This window comes from Papio anubis, chromosome 6, assembly GCF_008728515.1.
Source record: "Papio anubis isolate 15944 chromosome 6, Panubis1.0, whole genome shotgun sequence".
Classification (NCBI taxonomy): Eukaryota; Metazoa; Chordata; class Mammalia; order Primates; family Cercopithecidae; genus Papio; species Papio anubis.
This window is the reverse complement of record NC_044981.1, coordinates 112975263-112994065: the sequence shown is the minus strand read 5'-3', so window position 1 is coordinate 112994065 and position 18803 is coordinate 112975263. Positions and strand designations below refer to the sequence as shown.

Genomic DNA, 18803 nt, shown 5'->3' with positions numbered 1-18803 from the left:
CAATGGAATACCAGCTCCACGCAGTGAGCTGCCTGGGCAGAGGCTCACACGGCAAAGAGCTGAAGGAGGCTCCAGGCCAACAACCAGTAAGGAACTGAGGCCCTTGGTCCAACAGCCCCCGAGGAACTGAATCCTGCCAACAACCATGTGAGTGAGATCTAAAGTGAATCCTTCCTCACTAGAGCCTTGAGATGACTATAGCCCTGGCCAATACCTGACCACAGCTCTGAGAAACACCCTGAATCTAAAGTATCCAGTTAAGTCATGCCCAAATTCCTGACCCAGTGAAAACAGTGAGAGACAATAAATGTCTGTTGTTTTAAGTCACCAAGTTTTGGGATAATCTGTTATAAAGCAATATAGCTATGAACTAAGGTCTATGAGTAACTCAAGACTGGGCATCTGAGCTCCAAAAGAAAAGGAATAAAATCCTATGACCTAAATCTTGCCTCCCTGGATTCATGACCACTGATGACATTCTATCTTAATAAAATCCTAAAGGCCAAGGACTATATCTCTCTGTTATTTACTGGTATCTCTCTAGTACCTAGAACCATGGCCTCAAATGTAGATCTCAATCAATCTTCCAATGACTGAATACTGCCTGGTGTCCTTTTTTTTTTTTTTTTTTTTTTTTTTGAGACAGGGTCTCACTCTGTAGCCCAGGCTAAAGTGCAGTGGCGCCATCATGGCTCACTACAGCCTTGATCTTCTGGGCTCAACTGATCCTGAGTAGCTGGGACCACAGGTGTGTACCACCACAGCCAGTTAATTTTTTTTTTTTTTTTGGTATGTTTTGTAGAGACAGGGATTTCACCATGTTGCCCAGGCTGGTCTTGAACTCCTGGGCTCAAGCAATCAGCCCACCTTAGCCTCCCAAAGTGCTAGGATTATAGGCTTGAGCCACCATGCCTGGCCAGGTTTTTGCTGTAACTACCAAGAGTTGGTAACCTTGTCCAGTTCCTGACCCTCAGCATGTTCACATTCCTTGATCCTCAGCTCATCCCTTCCAAGCTGGGATTACAGCTTGATTCTTGTGTGATTACTTCTGCCCTGAAGTCATCCATGCCCTACAGAGACACCTAGTCTGGTCAAGGGTGTTAGAAAAGTTTAATTGGGGCCTGCTGCTAAAAGTATACAGTTGTTCTAGATGAGCTTGGACGTCAAGCCTTTCCTGTCTTTTCCCTCTCTTCCTCTTTTCCATAATAGCCTCCCTGGAGATCTTTCTTCCCATTTTCCCACTAAAAAAATCTAAAATAGTCAGGCACGGTGGTTCATGCCTGTAATCCTAATACTTTGGGGTGCCAAGACAGGAGAATCGCTTGAGCCCAGGAGTTCGAGACCAGCCTGGCCAACAGAGTGAAACCCTATCTCTACAAAAATTACAAAAAATTAGCTGGCCATGATGGGACGCTCCTGTAGTCTGATGGGATGCGCCTGTAGTCCCAGCTACCAGGAGGCTGAGGTGGGAGGATGACCTGAGCCCAGGAAGTCAAAGCTGCAATGAACTGTGATCATGCCACTGCGCTCCAGCCTGGGTAAGAAAGTAAGGCTCTGTCTCAAAAAAAAAAAAAAAAAAAAAAAATTAAATTAAATAAAAATAAATTTAAATTAAGTTGTTACTTACATATAGGTGGTCCTTGTTTTTTTCTTGAAGGCCATGATTCAATGACCCAAAACTCATACAAGTCCCTCTAAGCCTTCTTTAAAGGTTCCATGTTTTGAACTCTTTCTAGTCAGATAAAATTCTTTAGAAGCCAATGAACTGATATTTTCTAACAAACATGAATGTAAAGTCTAATCCAAGGCTACATTAACAAATGACTTGAAAAATCCCTGATTATTAAAGAAACAATGTGTTTGCAGAAAATAGTATTAAAGCACTTAGTTCACTAAATGTTAGCCAAAAATAATTTTCCGCATCCCCTTATTACTCTCTAAGCCCAAAACACCCTTCTCAAATGAATGTTACAACTGTAAATTTATGAAATTCTCCCAATTTTCAACAATATATCTTTATCATTGCTAAAATTCTACTGCAGGAAGACTAGAAACTGGCTCTATTTAGCACAATATCTGGCAATATTTGAAGAAATGAATCTATTTGAAAAAAAAAAGCTGGCTGGGAACGGTGGCTCACGCCTGTAATCCCAGCGGATCACGAGGTCAGGAGATTGAGACCATCCTGGCTAACACGGTGAAACCCCGTCTCTACTAAAAATACAAAAACTTAGCCAGGTGTGGTGGCAGGCACCTGTAGTCCCAGCTACTCGGGAGGCTGAGGTGGGAAAATCGCTTGAACCCGGGAGGTGGAGGTTTCAGTGGGCTGAGATCACTCCACTGCACTCCAGCCTGGGCGACAGAGCGAGACTCTGTCTCAAAAAAAAAAAAAAAAAAAAAAAAAAAAGAAAGGAAAAAAAAGCTGACTGACACAGTGTAAGCACTATGAACTATAAACACAAACTGTTGGTTCAACATTAATAGAATACTTATAAAGATGAGACTGCCCCAAAATTCAGGCTCTTGGTTACACGGATTATTAGAGAGAAGGATAACCATACGCGATGCCTGCTTTATCTCACAGCAAGTTTTTCCTTTACATTATTCTAACAGAACCACCCTTTTGCTTACATGCCTTGAGTATTTATGAGTCAGCTAGTGACTAAATTAACTTAAACTGAGCAAGATGTAATGTGAAATTTTAACTCAAGTGACAAAATCAAATTTTTTAAAATACTGAAATCCCAATTTTACAGCAAAATTTCTAGCAAATATAGTATGTGATGCAGTGTTGTGTCTCCACAGAGAAAGTTTTTTTTTTTTTCTCCTCTAGGATTAGGAAAAAGAAGTGATCAAAGAGACTGAAAAAGAACAGGCAAAATATCCAAATAGCTGAGTTCTAAGATTCTTATTCTCTCTCTAAACAACAAATACAGGGCCCTGCCTATTTCACACCTAAAGAGGATACCTTACCCATTTAATTTTTAAAGGACTCAGGCTGGGTTCCACTTATTTGCAGTTTTTTTTAACATAACGTACATGGGTCATTCATTCAAGAAATATTAAAGGAACACCAACTAAGTTGCAAGGAATTGCACTGAAGACAAAAACAAGACAGAATTAGACCCTGAAATCCTTGAAGTTTAATAGAAGGGATATCACCTTATTTATTCTAGGTTAGTTTTTTTCCTTTGCTTAGTAAGAGGAGACAAACATAGAATATTATTAAACACAGACTAAAAAATCAGCAGCAATGTTGGAAGCCTGAAAATGTTTTCAAAATACCTATCTGTGAAATTTACTTCCTAAAACAAAAAGATCACGAAACTCAATCATGCATCTTCCTGAAGGCATTTCAGTAAAGCAAGTGTATGTGACTTCAAAAGTGGCAATACACTGGTAAGCAATTTTCAGAATGTTCATGTCTGGGATATGAAAGAAACCATATGCTAACTTACAGTCAGCCACTGATTATTACGAATAGGCACAAAAAATGAATGATCCATGACCAATTACATCATGGCATACATTTTTCTTACCTTTATAATCATCATATGATAAATACTTAAGCACAAGACAGTTACCACTATTTTTTAAAAATACCAAAAAGAAACTTGTTCAGGAAAAAAGTACATATAAAGTTCACTCTATTTGTACAGTAAACTTTCAGTTTACCCTAAACAAAACAAACAAATCAGTGAGTATAATTATTAAAATGTAATTTAAAAGTCATATTCAAGCTTATCGATAAACACCACAAGCAAAATCTACTATCATGTTATCAACACTGACCATATTTATGTGATAATACTATCTTTTTTAAACAGTCAAGTGGCTAAAAAAATCCAAACTACTGTCAACAGAAATTCAACAATGTTGTTAATAGAGTTAATTCAACAAGATTCTCTAATCCTCAATATTTGTCAGCATCTTGATATCAGTTTAAAATGAGGTGGAGAATCCCTTGTGGACTACATGGCATGCCTAGTACTGAACCTATAAAAATGTAAACGCTTCTTGAATAACTAATGCTATAAAGCAGCTTTATACAGCTTTTCATAGTCTAGGAATGTTGGAAAGTTGATCAGCACTGCCTGTTTTTGGTTGGTTGTTTGTTTTTTTTTAAGGTATTTACAGGCCACAAGTTGTTAATGTTAATACAAAACAGAGTTTTGCTCCTATTTCTTGGTATAAGAACAAAAACTGGACGGGCGCAGGGGCTCACGCCTGTAATCCCAACACTTTGGGAGGCCTAGGCAAGCGGATCACAAGGTCAGGAAATCGAGACCAGCCTGGCCAACACGGTGAAACCCCATCTCTACTAAAATACAAAAAGTTTGCCAGGCGTGGTGGAGCGCGCCTGTAGTCTCAGCTACTTGGGAGGCTGAGGCAGGAGAATCGCTTGAACCCGGGAGGCGGAGCTTGCAGTGAGCCGAGGTCGCGCCACTGCACTCCAGCCTGGCGACAGAGCAAGACCCTGTCTCAAAAAAAAAAAAAAAAAGAACAAAAACCAGCTCCTTTGGAAAAGAAAGCAGGGCTTTATATTGAGACATTTAAGCCCGTAAAAATATTTCAAGAATCTGTCTTAACATCTACTAAGGTGACTATCATTGTGACTACGTGACAAAGATCTACTGCACCCATTCTAAAACACTGGGAATGTTTTCAGCAATAACTAAACGTCTAATTTCAAAGAGGAAGCCGTAAATTAGTGCTTTCAAGAGAAAAGAGCATCACTGTGCTGTTGGAAGTTAGTAACTAATATAAAAGCGACCCTTCGCGGTTATAGCAGGAAACTATTTTTGATTAAATAAGAGCTTGAGATTATCCACCATAAGGCACTTCAGGATCTACGTCTGTCTCTAACTTTGTCATCACATTTACATGAAACTAATGTTTCGAGGGAAAACTTTTCTAAAAGGTACCAACTCTAAACCAAAAGGCCCACAGGCCTTCCAGAGGACGCCACGCTCTAGAATAAATAAGAAATAACATCCCCAACAATATCACTCTAACCTAACAAATTTTAAGGTGAGTTGCCTCCCAATGTCATGGCCATCGGGGTTTTTACCTGTGAGGGTTTCGGGGTGGGGGGCGTGAACGGGTTCCGGAGAGAACCAGTTAAAAAAGCGAAGGACTAAAAACTCTCGGCTGGTGACTTCGCTAACGACACAGACTAAAAGACGGGATCGACAGGAGCCCCCGAAAAGTCCCCCGCCGGACAGGATTCCTCAGGTAGGGGGACTGTCACCTAAGCCAAGCTGTCGGGGACAACAGCAAGGACCTAAGACCTCAGGTAGGCAGGCTCACGGAGGGTTGCGCTGCGGGTTCTCGCTGCGGGCCTCCCGAGTCCCTCACCCGCCCGGCCCTGGAAAATCCGGGGTCCCCAGAGCACCGCCAGAGTGAAAACTCACCTGCGGCGGCCCAAGCTCCTCGGGAAACCGCCCAACGCCAGGCACAGGGTATTGGCCGAGTGGAGGTCCCGGCAGCGAGGAAGGAAGGCCTGACCCAGTCCAGCCCACCTTGCTCTCCGCTCACGGCCCCAGTACTGCCCAGTTCAATCGTCACCACCACCTGCCGGCGCGGCTTCTGCTCGCCGAGAATTTGAAGACAAACCCGCCAGGGTCACTTCCGGTGCCGGGGACGACCTCAGCGACTCCGGCGCACGCGGGGCGACACCCCGGGAGCGAGGACGCTGGGCGGCAGCGGCGGAAGAGGGTGTGGCCGGGTTCGGGGGCGCGCGTGCGCAGTCTGGCGCCTCCTCCCGGCGGACGCGGCGGCGACCAGGGATAGTATAGACCTTGGTATAGATGGTATTATAGTACTACATCGCGCGCCTCTGTACCTTGTTCAGGTGCTTGCCCACTTTCCCTCCCATTTGATTTTCACCACACTCACACACACACCGAGGTCAGGTGTCTATTTTAGAGGTAAATGTCCAGGATCAAGCAATTCGTTTATGACAAATCCTGTTTTAGAACCTAGTATTCAGAATTCCCCAGCTGGGCTCCGTGTCATGACATAACAATAGGGAGGGGGTAAACAAAGATTCTCGGACACACTGCTAGTGGGATTTTATTGATTTTTTTTTTTTTTTTGGTCACCGTTTTAATACGATGAGACAAGGAAAATGATGCTATTTCATGATTTACAGGTATGTACTCCACAGGGCTTCCTCCAGTCTCAATCATCCTCTGCCATCACTTGAGGCAGAATAGGGCACTTATCACACATTCCTTTAAAAATGCAAGGTAATTAAGTTTCTAACATTAAAACATCCCAACTGGGCACAATGGCTCATCCCTGTAATCCCAGCACTTTGGGAGGCTGAGGTGGGAGGATACCTTGAGCCAGGAGTTCAAGACCAGCCTGAGCAACATAGTGAGACCCCTGTCTCTACAAAAAGTACAAAAATTGTCTGAACATGGTGGCACACGCCTGTAGTCCCAACCACTCAGGAGACTGACACAAGAGGATCACTTGAGCCCAGGAGTTGGAGGCTGCAGTGGGCCATGATGGCACCATTGCACTCCAGTCTGGGAGACAAAGTGAGGCCCTATCTCTAAAAAGAATAAAAGCACCCCAGTCATCTAACATAGACATGTAAAAGCAATTCAGGGGAAATACATCCATTCAGTCAACAAATGTTTACTTAGCAACTACTATGTGTGAGACAGTGTTGGCACTGGATATACAGTGGTCACAAAATAGAATGTTTCATGGGGCTTAAAGTCTTGTAACATTCTCAACTGAGTAGAGAATAATAGTTTCACTGTAGTAAATATGAACTCTATTGTAATAGGGAACAGGAAACTATATTTAGTATATATTTTTGGAATCAAAACCAATTCAGGGAGGTACAGATTAATTACCCTAATTCAACCTTCATCTTTTATATGAGTTCAAAGGTATGGTTTGAATTTATAAAGCCAATTTACAGTTTAAAAACTTCTCAAAGGCCACAATATGAATACACATTGTATGATTCCATTTATACGAAATTCTAGGCCAGGCATGGTGACTCACACCTGTAATCCCAGCACTTTGGGAGGCCGACACAGGAGGGTCACTTGAGGTCAGGCGTTTGAGACCAGCCTGGCCAACATAGTGAAACCCCATCTCTACTAAAAATACAAATATTAGCTGGGCCTGGTGGCGCACACCTGTAATCCCAGCTACTTGGGTGGCTGAGGCACTCCAGCCTGGGTGACAGAGCAAGACTGTCTCAAAGAAAAAATTCCACAACAGGCAAAACTAATCTATAGTAATAGCTGATCAGTAGTTGGCTGCCTGAGGCTCTATTCAGGAGGTGGGGGAGAAGAACTAGATTGTTGAAAGACCCCAGGAAATGTTTAAGGTGATGGAAAGGAAATGTTCTGTTAGGGTAGTGCTTACAGAGGTGTATACATTTATTAAAATTCATCAACAGTACACAAACTGGGCACATTTTATTACGTGTACATATGTGTATTATATATGAAGGTTTTTTTGTTTTTTGTTTTTGTTGTTGTTGTTGTTTTGAAACAGAGTCTAGCTCTGTTGCCCAGGCTGGAGTGTAATGGCGCGATCTCGGCTCACTGCAACCTCCACCTCCCAGGTTCAAGCCTCACCCTCCCGAGTAGCTGGGATTACAGGTACCTGCCACCATGCCCAGCTAATTTTTGTATTTTTAGTAGAAACGGGGTTTCACTGTGTTGGCCAGGCTGGTCTCAAACTCCTGACCTCATGATCCACCTGCCTCGGCCTCCCAAAGTGCTGGGATTACAAGTATGAGCCACTGCTCCCGGCTGAAGATTTTTTTTAGGTGGAAAGACAAACCTCCAGCGAGTGGCTTATATTCACTACTTCCATTTCTTCACTAGCTGTATTGTCAAGCAAGAGTGGGTTATGCTGTAGCAACCTCTAAGTTACAGAGGTTTCAACAACAGCATTTTTTTCCTTATCTACTCTTTATGTTCATAGCTTGAGTGGATGCAGGCAGTGGGACCCTTGGCAGTGAAAAAAAGGGAGATAAATTGCACAGCCTCTGCCTGGATGTGAAACTTGCCACTCTGCCTACATTTTTTTGGCCAGAGCAAGTCACTGGTCAAGCCTGACTTCAAAGAAATGCAGGTGTTCATCTCTGCATTGTGCCTGGAAGCGAAGCAGCAGAATATTTGTGTACCACTCTCATGACTAGGAGTCATTTCTTCTTCTACAGTGTGGCTTCTACAACCACCACCCTTCTAAAATGATTATGTCCAAACTGTGACTCAGAAAATCTGAGATTTTCCTGGTGAATGGTCAGATTAATTTGCCAGAATCATAGGACACACAAAACGAAGTTAGGGGAAAAGAGATAGAAAGATAGGTGCCAGCTAAAGAGTTTAAACTTTATTCAGTAGACAAAAAGGGATCCATTGAAAGGCTTCAAATGAAGACATAAGTTATATAGCATATAGGAGGATTAATTTGACAGCTAAACGTAGGAAGTTTTGGAGGGGAGAGAGAATAGATTGGGGTACCGTTGCAAGAGGTACTGTGACCCCTGGAATTACACAGAAGGGGAATGGCCATAAAGACCTTCTTTACATTATATATTTGTTTCTCTTGCCCCAGTGAGTAAACTTAATGAAGTCAGATACTTTGTCCATATGAGTAGAGCAACGTCTGGCACATTGTAAGTGTTAATTAGATATTTGTAGAATAAATAAAATAAAATAATTTACAAGAATTTGAGGGCTGGGTGTGGTGGCTCACGCCTGTAATCCCAGCACTTTGGGAAGCCGAGGCAGGCGGATCACCTGAGGTCAAGAGTTTGAAACCAGTCTGGCCAAAATGGTGAAACCCCATCTCTACTAAAAACACATAAATTAGTGGGCGTGATGCTGAGCGCCTGTAGTCCCAGCTACTCGGGAGGCTGAGGCAGGAGAATCACTTGAACCCGGAAGTGGAGGTTGCCGTGAGCAGAGATTGCACCACTGCACTCCAGCCTGGGCAACAGAGTGAGACTCCGTCTCAATAAATAAATAAATAAATAAAAGAATTTGAGACACTTTTTACATTTCATGAGAGAAATTGGAAAGGACTTTCAGGACCAGTTTATTAACTTCACTCACCTGGTTGATGCATCTGGCATTCTTCTATACTTCAAACATTTGAGCCATCTCCTGGGATACAGTATGCATAAGGCTAGAAAATCTAACCATAAGTAAGATTTACTGAATTTTTAGATTATGTCACACCATAGCTGCAACTAACAGACTGGGCCAGATTCACCAGTGTTCTTTACTAACCTTATACGCATTCTTCCTAAACAATAGTTTCCATCGCTGATCTGCTAATACCAGGCTGTTGAATGCTACCAAGAAAATCACATCACTGTGAAGATTGATGCGCCATAGTTTCATATCTTTCTAACCCAGCTGAAACATTTTGCTGCCTGTTTCACTTCAGTTATGTCTCACACTTCCCATTAGTTGAGACTTTTATTTTTTGAAACAGGGTCTTGCTCTGTCCCCCGGGCTGGAGTACAGTGGTAGGATCTCAACTCACTGCAGCCTTGACCCACTGGTCTCAAGCCATCCTCCTGTCTCAGCCTCCTGAGTAGCTAGAACTACGGGCACGTGCCACCAAGCCCAGATAATTTTAAAATTTTTTTGTAGAGACAAGGTCTCACCATGTTGCCCAGGCTGGTCTCGAACTCCTGGGTTCAAGGATCTTCCCGCTGCAGCCTCCCAAATGTGAGGCTGATGGGATTACAGATGTGAGCCAGTGCACCTGGCCTATTTCAGACCTTTACCCCAGAAAGGCAGCTACCCAGCCCTTTCTGCCCTTTCAGTGAATTACTATGCCTCCAACCTCAAAGAAATAGAAGCTATCAGAAATTCTCTCAATTTGGGCCAGGCACGGTCACTCGGGCCTGTAATCTCAGCACTTTGGGAGGCCGAGGTGGGTGGATCACCTGAGGTCAGGAGTTCGAGACCAGGCTGTCCAACATGGTGAAACCTCGTCTCTACTAAAAATACAAAAATTAGCTGGGCATGGTGGCGCGCGCCTGTAATCCCAGCTACTTGGGAGGCTGAGGCAGGAGAATTGCTTGAATCCAGGAGGCAGAGCTTTCAGTGAGCCAAGATCACACCACTGCACTCCAGCCTGGGCAACACAGCAAGACTCTGTCTCAAAAAATAAAAAAAAAAAGAAGAAGAAAGAAAGAAATTCTCTCAGCTTGCTCACTGTGGCAGAGACTGGATGCCAAATACCCATTCTCGTAACAGAACCTGGTTTGATAAAATCAGACCACCTGGAATAAGGACTATTTCCCAGACACTCTTGCTGCTAGATGTGACCATGGACCTAACTTCTGGCAGTGAAAGTGTTGTGTAGAACTTTTAGGAAGGCTTCTTTAAAAGGAGAGGCCATAGAAATCTCCCTCCACCTGCCCCCCTCTCTTTTCACCAGGTTAGAACAAGGAAAAGAAGGCTGGGTGCAGTGGCTCATGTTTGTAATCCCAACACTTTGGGAGGCTGAGGCGGGTGGTTGCTTGAGCCCAGGAGTTTGAGACCAGCCTGGGCAATATGGTAAAACCTCATTTCTACTAAAAACACAAAAATTAGCTGGACGTGGTGGCGGACACCTGTAATCCCAGCTACTCTGGAGGCTGAGGCACAAGAATTGCTTGAATCTGGGAGGCGGAGGTTGCAGTGAGCCATCGAGCCACTTCACTCCAGCCTGGGCGACAGAGCTAGACCCAGTATCAAAAACAAAAAACAAAAAACAAAAAACAAACAAAAAAAACACACCAAAAACACACACACCCAAGATGTAGAAAACATAAGCAGCCAACTACTAACCAGAGCAAATTTTAGGTTGACAAGGACAGCAGAATTGAACAGATGAAGTGTGGGATGACTTTGTGGAGCTGCCATACCAGAAGTGGACTGCCAGCTTCAGACATTATATGTCTAAGGTATGGATGTTTTGGGTTTTATGTGCAGCTGAGCTTAACCTAAATTAATACTCTTACCCTCCCACTTACAAACTTCTTTGCCTCACATCTGCCTTTTGGTTTTTGCCTCATGTCCCAATGAATGTGTATCTTCCTTTGTCTAAATCCAGTTCTTCCACTTGGACTTAAAGTTTTGAGTTGTTTTGTTTTTTAATTCCGTTTTATGTTATATATATGGATAGGCAATGCACATAATGCAAAATCAAATGATATAAAGGGCTATATAGTGAGAAGTATTTCTACGATTCTTGTCACCCTACAAATCCAGTTTACCATTCCCTGAGGCAATTGAGGATACCAAATTCAGGGCCGGGCGTCCCAGCACTTTGGTAGGCCCAGGCGGGTGGATCATCTAAGGTCAGGAGTTTGAGACCAGTCTGGCCAACATGGTGAAACCCCGTCTCTACTAAAAAACATAAAAATTAGCCAGGCATGGTGGCGGACACTTGTAATCCCAGATACTCAGGAGGCTGAGGCAGGAGAATCACTTGAACCCAGGAGGAAGAGGTAGCAGTGAGCCAAGATCATGCCATTGCACTCCAGCCTAGGCAACAAAGTGAGACTCTGTCTCAAAAAAACAAACAAACAAACAAAAGATACCAAATTCACTCATTACCTTTTAGATGTATTATTTTAGTATACACTCAACTGGAAGAAATGGTGGCTGAACATAAAAAAGAATGAGTTAATGTCCTTTGTAGGGACATGGATGAAGCTGGAAACCATCATTCTTAGTAAATTAACACAGGAACAGAAAACCAAACACCGCATGTTCTCACTCACAAGTGGGAGTTGAACAATGAGAACATAGGGGCACAGGGAGGGGAACATCACACACCAGGGCCTGTCGGGGGGTGGGGGCTAGAGGAGGGATAGCATTAGGAGAAATACCTAATGTAGATGACGAGTTGATGGGTGCAGCAAACCACCATGGTACATGTATACCCATGTAACAAACCTGCACATTCTGCACATGTATCCCAGAACTTAAGTATAATTTTTAAAAAAAGGAAGAAAAAAAAAATGGTAGCTGAAAAAAAATCTTGCATTAATGAAAACCATTGCTCCACAGATTCAAGAAGCTCAATGAACCCCAAGCACAAGAAAAATAAATAAAATGACACCAGACACATCATAATTAAATTGCTTAGTATTGGTGATAGAAAACCCTTAAAAGTGAATATTGGTTCAAATATCACAGACTCTCAAAACTCATACCAAATTTTAGTAGATTTTCTTGAGTAATCTTCCCTCCCTTCCCCTCTCCTCCTCTCTCCTCACTTCTCCTCTCCTTTTGGAGTCTCTGTCTCCCAGGCTGGAGTGCAGTGGTGATCTCGGCTCACTGCAACCTCCACCTCCCAGATTCAAGCGATTCTCCTGCCTCAGCCTCCTGAGTAGCAGGGACTACAGGCATGCACCACCACACCTGCTAATTTTTGTATTTTTAGTAGACACGGGGTTTCACCAACGTGGCCAGCCTGATCTCAAACTCCTGACCTCAAGTGATCTGCCTACCTCAGCCTCCCAAAGTGCTGGGATTACAGGCGTGAGCCACCGTGCCCAGCCTTCCCTACATATTTGATTCATGATTCAGCCAAAGATTTGGGCCTTTCTCAGGCAAGATGTCATAAAAATGGAATACTTATCTAGTGCCATTCCTCTCTTCCAAGGATCAGCTCCCTTCCAGAATTTGCCTGGTCTTGTTCCATTCCAATATCTTTAGGTAGTTGGGTTTTTGCCCCCAGACTTTATAGTTGTTAGCTGTGATACAGTAAATCCATTAGGATCTGATTGGTTGTATTAGAAGCAGAATCTGGAATTATCTTTTAAGGTCATTTTGGTGACAGGTTGGATAATAAACTTAAGATACCAGAATAAAGTAAAGACTCATGTTAGAAAATTATTACATTAATTCAGGCTGATGAGGAACTTAACCAAATTAGTTAACAACGAGAATAAAGATGATGAATTAGAGAAAAACCTAAGAAGTAAAATAACTGAATTTTATGGTTGAGTCCACAGGAGATGGTCAAAATACAAAATGACTTTGTTAAGTCATTCTGCAAATCAGATTATACACTGATACAAATTATATGCTGTATTACTTAAGGTATAGGCTCAGCAGCAGTAACAAATGGATATATATTATATATATAGATATAACTTTTCTCCCCTCTCTCTCACATTCTGCAGTTGATCAGTTCAGACTGGAAAGACGACCCTGCTTCACACACTCTCTCAGGTAATCAGAATGTAATCATTTGGTTCATTCACCATCACTAGAGTATTTTTTTTTTTTTTTTTTTTTTGAGACGGAGTCTTGCTGTGTTGCCGAGGATGGAGTGCAGTGGCTCAATCTTGGCTCATTGCAACCTCCACCTCCCAGGTTCAAGCGATTCTCCCGCCTCAGCCTCCTGAGTAGCTGGGACTACAGGCATGAGCCACTACGCCCAGCTAATTTTTGTGTTTTTAGTAGAGATGGGTTTCACCACATTGGTTGGCCAGCATGGTCTCGATCTCTTGACCTCGTGATCCGCCCGCCTCGGCCTCCCCAAGTGCTGGGATTACAGGAGTGACCCACTGTGTCCAGCCACTGGAGTGTTTTTCTAATGTTCATGGTCAATATAAAATCACCACTATGTACGTGTTCCATCCTGTGGGAAGAGGTAAAGAGCAAGTGGTGGGCAAACAATGTCAACTTTAATTATATGTATAATTTGCACATACCACGTCTGCTAATGTCCCAATGACCAAAACCTAGTCATGTGCCCAAAACTAATTACAAAGGAATAGGAGAAACATGGACTCTACTGGGGTAGTCAAAACTTAGAAAGGGATATTGGCTCTATTAGTAAAAGGAAAAGTGGGAGAGTGGATACTGGGGAGCAAGAGTGGCCTCTGTCATTTGTCAACCCCTCTGTGAGCTAGGTATTCATGAGAATCTTTTTTTTCTCCTGCAGAACAAATTTAACCCTTCCTCAAGGGAAACAACCCAAAGTTCCATTCATAGCCTTAATCCAACAAAATGTTCGGAATCTCTGGGTAGCTCTGTTACTGAAAGAAAGGAGGAAAAACTGGACAATAACTGTTTGGCGACCTCCCTCTACTCTTCACATACACAAGCAGATGTGCATGTGTGCGTGTGTGTGTAGCAAAGTATAGTCACAATTTTAAGTATACCAAATGTGGGCCCACAATGTAGTACAATAAACCATAGGAATAATGCAATTTGTGTCATCTGTACAACAGACTTATGTAGAACAAATACAAACTTACAAGGGAGTGCAAACAAGAGGATAAAAGAAGATATAATGATGGTAATGCTTAAAAAGAAGAGGAAAAACAGTACTTGTTTTTCATCCATATAAAGCTGATATAAGATATAATCTCAACATATATATTTTGACACAGTGGTTCAGGTCTGTAATCCCAATACTTTGAGAGGCAGAGGCGGGAGGATCGCTTGTATCCAGCAGTTTGAGATCAGACTGGGCAACTTAGCGAGACCCCATCTCTATAAATATAAAAATAAAAAATTAGCCACGTATGGTGGCACACTCCTTTAGTCCCAGCTACTTGGGAGAAAAAGGCAGGAGGACAGCTTAAGCCCAGGTGTAAGTTAAAGTGAGCTTTGATCATGACACTGCACTCCAGCCTGGGTGACAGAGAAAGACCATCTCTAAGAAATAAAACAAACAAAAAGGATTATAAAGAAAAACAGATTAACCAACAATTTTACATTTTAAAAATTATATACCGTAATCAAATGGTACTAAATGTAAAATTTAATCATTAAATTCTAAACCTGTAATCTAATGGAGGCCCTTAACAGGAAATACTGTACTTATATTGGACAAAATGAAAACATTAAAATGAAAACATGACATTTACATGATATTCAGTTTGCCTTAACCTAAGTACTATCATTAGTTATTTTAATTCCAAAGCATCAAAATTTTAATCGTAAGTTTCTCAGAGAATAAAAATTTTAAATATTAAAATTTAACTGTCAGCCTGGGCGACAGAGCCTGATTCCATCTCAAAAAAAAAAAAAAAAAAAAAAATTTACATAATTTTTTGAATTAAAAAACAACAAAGTTAAGCAGTGTAAAAATTAGCTTTCCACACATAATTGAAAGATTTGAATTTTTTTTATTATCCCAGCAAACATTACACTAGAGAAAATGATTGGGAAAATACAAATAAGTTCATTAAAAACACAGGCTGATTATTCGTATCTATTACATTCAGAATTATGCAAAACAATTAGTTATATTGCAAAGCTGTAATTCCTTTTCTAACAAAGCATGATTTTATAAAACTTTAGTGTTGCCACTGATTCAATTTTAATACAAAATACTTATATACACAATACAATATAAAAGTAAACTGTGTAGTGCCTTCCACAAAAGGATATATTAAGGCGCTTTACAAATATACCAATATTTTGACCCAAATTACTTTTTGCTTTAGATTAAAATGAACAGGCTAAATGTTCCACTTTAAATACCAAAGGGATTTCTGTTTATTAAATTTTTTGATCTAAAATACCTTGGGTAACAGCAGCAGCAATGTCTACAAATCCTCCCACTGTATTCTCTAATTTCTAACATATTAAGTCAGAATAAAACAATTCCACTCACAGTTTTGCACTTTGCAACAGCAGAAGGTAATAACTTTTTTAAAAAGTCAATCTCAAAGTGACTTTTTAGTCATACATTCTATAGTTTCTATTACAAATAAGAAGGTAGAAAAGATACAGCAGTAGGGCCTGCCTTATGATGTCACTGGACAATACATAACAGTATCTACAATTACATAATTATAGAACACATCTTATAAATACTATTGATATGCATAAAAAGGGTAAGTACAATAAAGACAGCAAGTTTTTATGAGAAAATTATTTTAAAAGAAAACATACAGAACCAACGTTTTCACTCCATTTCAATGGAAAGTATCTATATTTTTAACATTGTTTTTCTCATCTTTTTGGTCAGGAAGCACCAGATTCTATACTGGAAGAAGTAGATGTAGTTTTGGAATAAGACAGCTGATAAGTATATCCAAACTGTTAAAATTGCTGATACCAAAGGCATGTATACTGCTTCAGATAAATGCAAAAGGCTTATAGTATCAGAGGAAATTTTAAAAGAATACATATTTGCGCCAGGCGCGGTGGCTCACGTCTGTAATCCCAGCACTCTGGGAGGCTGAGGTGGGCATATAACTGGAGCCCAGGAGTTCCAGACCAACCTGGGCAACATGGCAAAACCCCATCTCTACTAAAGATACAAAAATTAGCTGGGCTTGGTGGCGCATGCTCAGCTACTTGGGAGGCTGAGGTGTGAGGACTGCGTGAGCCTCAAATGTCGAGGATGCAGTGAGCTGTGAAGCGCCACTGCACTCCAGCCTGGGTGACAGAGTGAGACCCTGTCTCAAAACAAAAAACAAAAAAGAATACAAAATTTGTAGTGTCTGTTACATTTCAGCAATAGGGGGAATACAGATTTTGTGGGAAGGGAAGGGGGAGGAGACAGCACCTTAGATTTCCTACAACATAAATGTAACAAAGTTATTTTCTACTGTATTGCACCTTAGTCCAAAAGTAAAACAACTAAATGAAAATTTAAATAAATCAGATTGAAAAAGCCCAAAGAGCAAGAGGAATACCTTATAAATGTGAGCACCCACCTACAAATTCTTGAACTACTTTGTTTTGCATAGGATTTTATGGGACTAACCAAATGTTCCATGAACCATGAGGTGAAGACTGTCATTTCATGAGAGCACATTTTCTTATAAGTCCAATTAGAAATCCTTCAGAAATATTTCTGTATCAAGCTTGTAATGAGTCCAACATTTCAGTCCCCTCCAAATGATACATTGAAAACAAATTAATGTACCAGCAAGAGAGGCATTCATAAGGTCACCTTACATCACATGTTACAGACCTTTTCCATCACAAATTATCAGTTTATATAAGATGTGCTGAGTAGTGATTGGTAAGTTAAAAACAAAGTTCTTAGTTTAATATATCAATTTTCTCATGGGACAGAGGTCCATAACCTAGAGCCTGTGATAGGTTTCAATATGTCCAAAATCCCTTGAAACTGCATGCAACATTGTATGTGTTGATTTTTTTTTTTTTTTTTTTTCCTGGGAAGAGTCCACAGCTTCCTTCAGATTCTCAAAAGAACCACTAACCCCGAAAGACCCATGATAACATAGTAGTAGGTTTCCAAGCTGAGTTCTGAAAGGACCACCTGTAGAAAGGTGGGAAGTGTGGGCTAGTAAGTGTTCTTTGCCCTGACTCTCCAATTCAACTGCAACAGCTCTGCCTTTAATTGTACTACATATATGGTTTCAATTAGCTTTTATGTGAAGAAAGCTAAAAGTATGAAAATCATTAAAATTATGCCTCCAATCCCCAAATAGTAACTTTTGATAAAAACAATCCCTTATCAATGGAGCTTAAGAAAAGGAAATAAAGGCTGGGCGCGGTGGCTCAAGCCTGTAATCCCAGCACTTTGGGAGGCCGAAACGGGCGGATCATGAGGTCAGGAGATCGAGACCATGCTGGCTAACACGGTGAAACCCCGTTTCTACTAAAAAATACAAAAAATTAGCCGGGCGAGGTGGCGGGCGCCTGTAGTCCCAGCTACTGGGGAGGCTGAGGCAGGAGAATGGCGTGAACCCAGGAGGCGGAGCTTGCAGTGAGCTGAGATCCGGCCACTGTACTCCAGCCTGGGCGACAGAGTGAGACTCCGTCTCAAAAAAAAAAAAAAAAAAAAAAGAAAAGGAAATAAAATACAAATTTTACTATGGTCAAAATAGAGCCTTTTTCCCCTTCCTAAAAGATAAGCTCATGTATTTTGGTATGAAACCTTAATCTTCCTTAGAACCTAAGCATTATACATAATAGGCATGTTGAACACATTATTTAACCTTAAATAAATTAGGAGGACTTGAATTTTCTACTAAGACCACTCTGTAAATTTTTCTAATTATTAATGGCCATCTTAAGAGTTAATTTTTTCACCAATTAATCTGCCCTTAGGTAAAATATTGCCAGATAGCCAGATTTTCCTTTGCCAATAACAATCTGTATATGCAGCACTGTTCTGAAAGAGGAAACAGGTAACATTGATAATATAATCAAAATAGTTACTATACAGGAAAAGTATATGAACATGAAAATAATTCTTTGCTTAGGATGGTGAAAAAAATTTTAGCTTTCAGTACTGAAAATTTTTATTTATGGCAGCTTTGTTCCCTTTTAAAATTGGAAGCAGCATCAAAAATAACAATATGGAAAAAAAGCTAGTAGTGCTTTGGCTTCTTTTAAAGCCAGTAATTCTTGAGAAATAAATGCAAGAAGATTAACTATTCCATGGGGGCGGGGAGATAAATGCATTATCTTTCCTTCTGACAAACATATTAATATTTTTTAACCCTGTATTCCTTAGTTTCAGGATGTGAATTATACAGATTAAGATTAGCCTAGGAACACTCACCAACACGATGGCTTAATTTCTCTAGCTTATTTTGTACCAAAAACAAGGTTATGAGGGGAAAAAAGAGCTCTGTAAATACGGGGTATGTTTCATATTTGGTTAAAGCAAGATAAAACTAAAACTGTCTTTCAAAAAAATTTCAAAAACTCTTGTCTTTTAAAATTATTTAGCATATATACAAATAGATACCAGATTTCTCCTTTTAAACAAAGCACTACTTATTTTAAGTACTTTAAGTACCAAGAACTGACTGTAATATTCAGTTCATAATTTACTTTTCTTATAACAATTTTTTTCTA

The 18803-nt window shown here is 40.9% G+C and overlaps 1 protein-coding gene and 1 long non-coding RNA gene across 7 annotated transcripts in view; one reads left to right on the top strand and one right to left on the bottom strand.

The window, feature by feature from the left end:
- The window catches only part of KATNA1 (katanin catalytic subunit A1), a 62181-nt gene extending 56203 nt beyond the window's left edge, over window positions 1-5978 (bottom strand). For 2 of the 5 annotated variants that reach the window (XM_003898061.3, XM_009205903.4), the window contains exon 1: window positions 5415-5744. The gene's annotated coding sequence lies outside the window, so the exon portion shown is untranslated. Of the gene's footprint in view, window positions 1-5414; window positions 5745-5845 lie in introns of those variants that run through there. The other 3 variants (XM_031667723.1, XM_031667722.1, XM_031667724.1) reach the window with 3 other exon arrangements.
- A 44-nt stretch (window positions 5979-6022) lies between these two features.
- The window catches only part of LOC103883956, a 29495-nt gene continuing 16714 nt past the window's right edge, over window positions 6023-18803 (top strand). The window contains exons 1-4 of one of the 2 annotated variants that reach the window (XR_001902071.2): window positions 6023-6154; window positions 10848-10948; window positions 13181-13229; window positions 13948-14050. This is a non-coding gene — a long non-coding RNA (uncharacterized LOC103883956). Of the gene's footprint in view, window positions 6155-10847; window positions 10949-13180; window positions 13230-13947; window positions 14051-18803 lie in introns of those variants that run through there. The other variant, XR_646353.2, reaches the window with a different exon arrangement.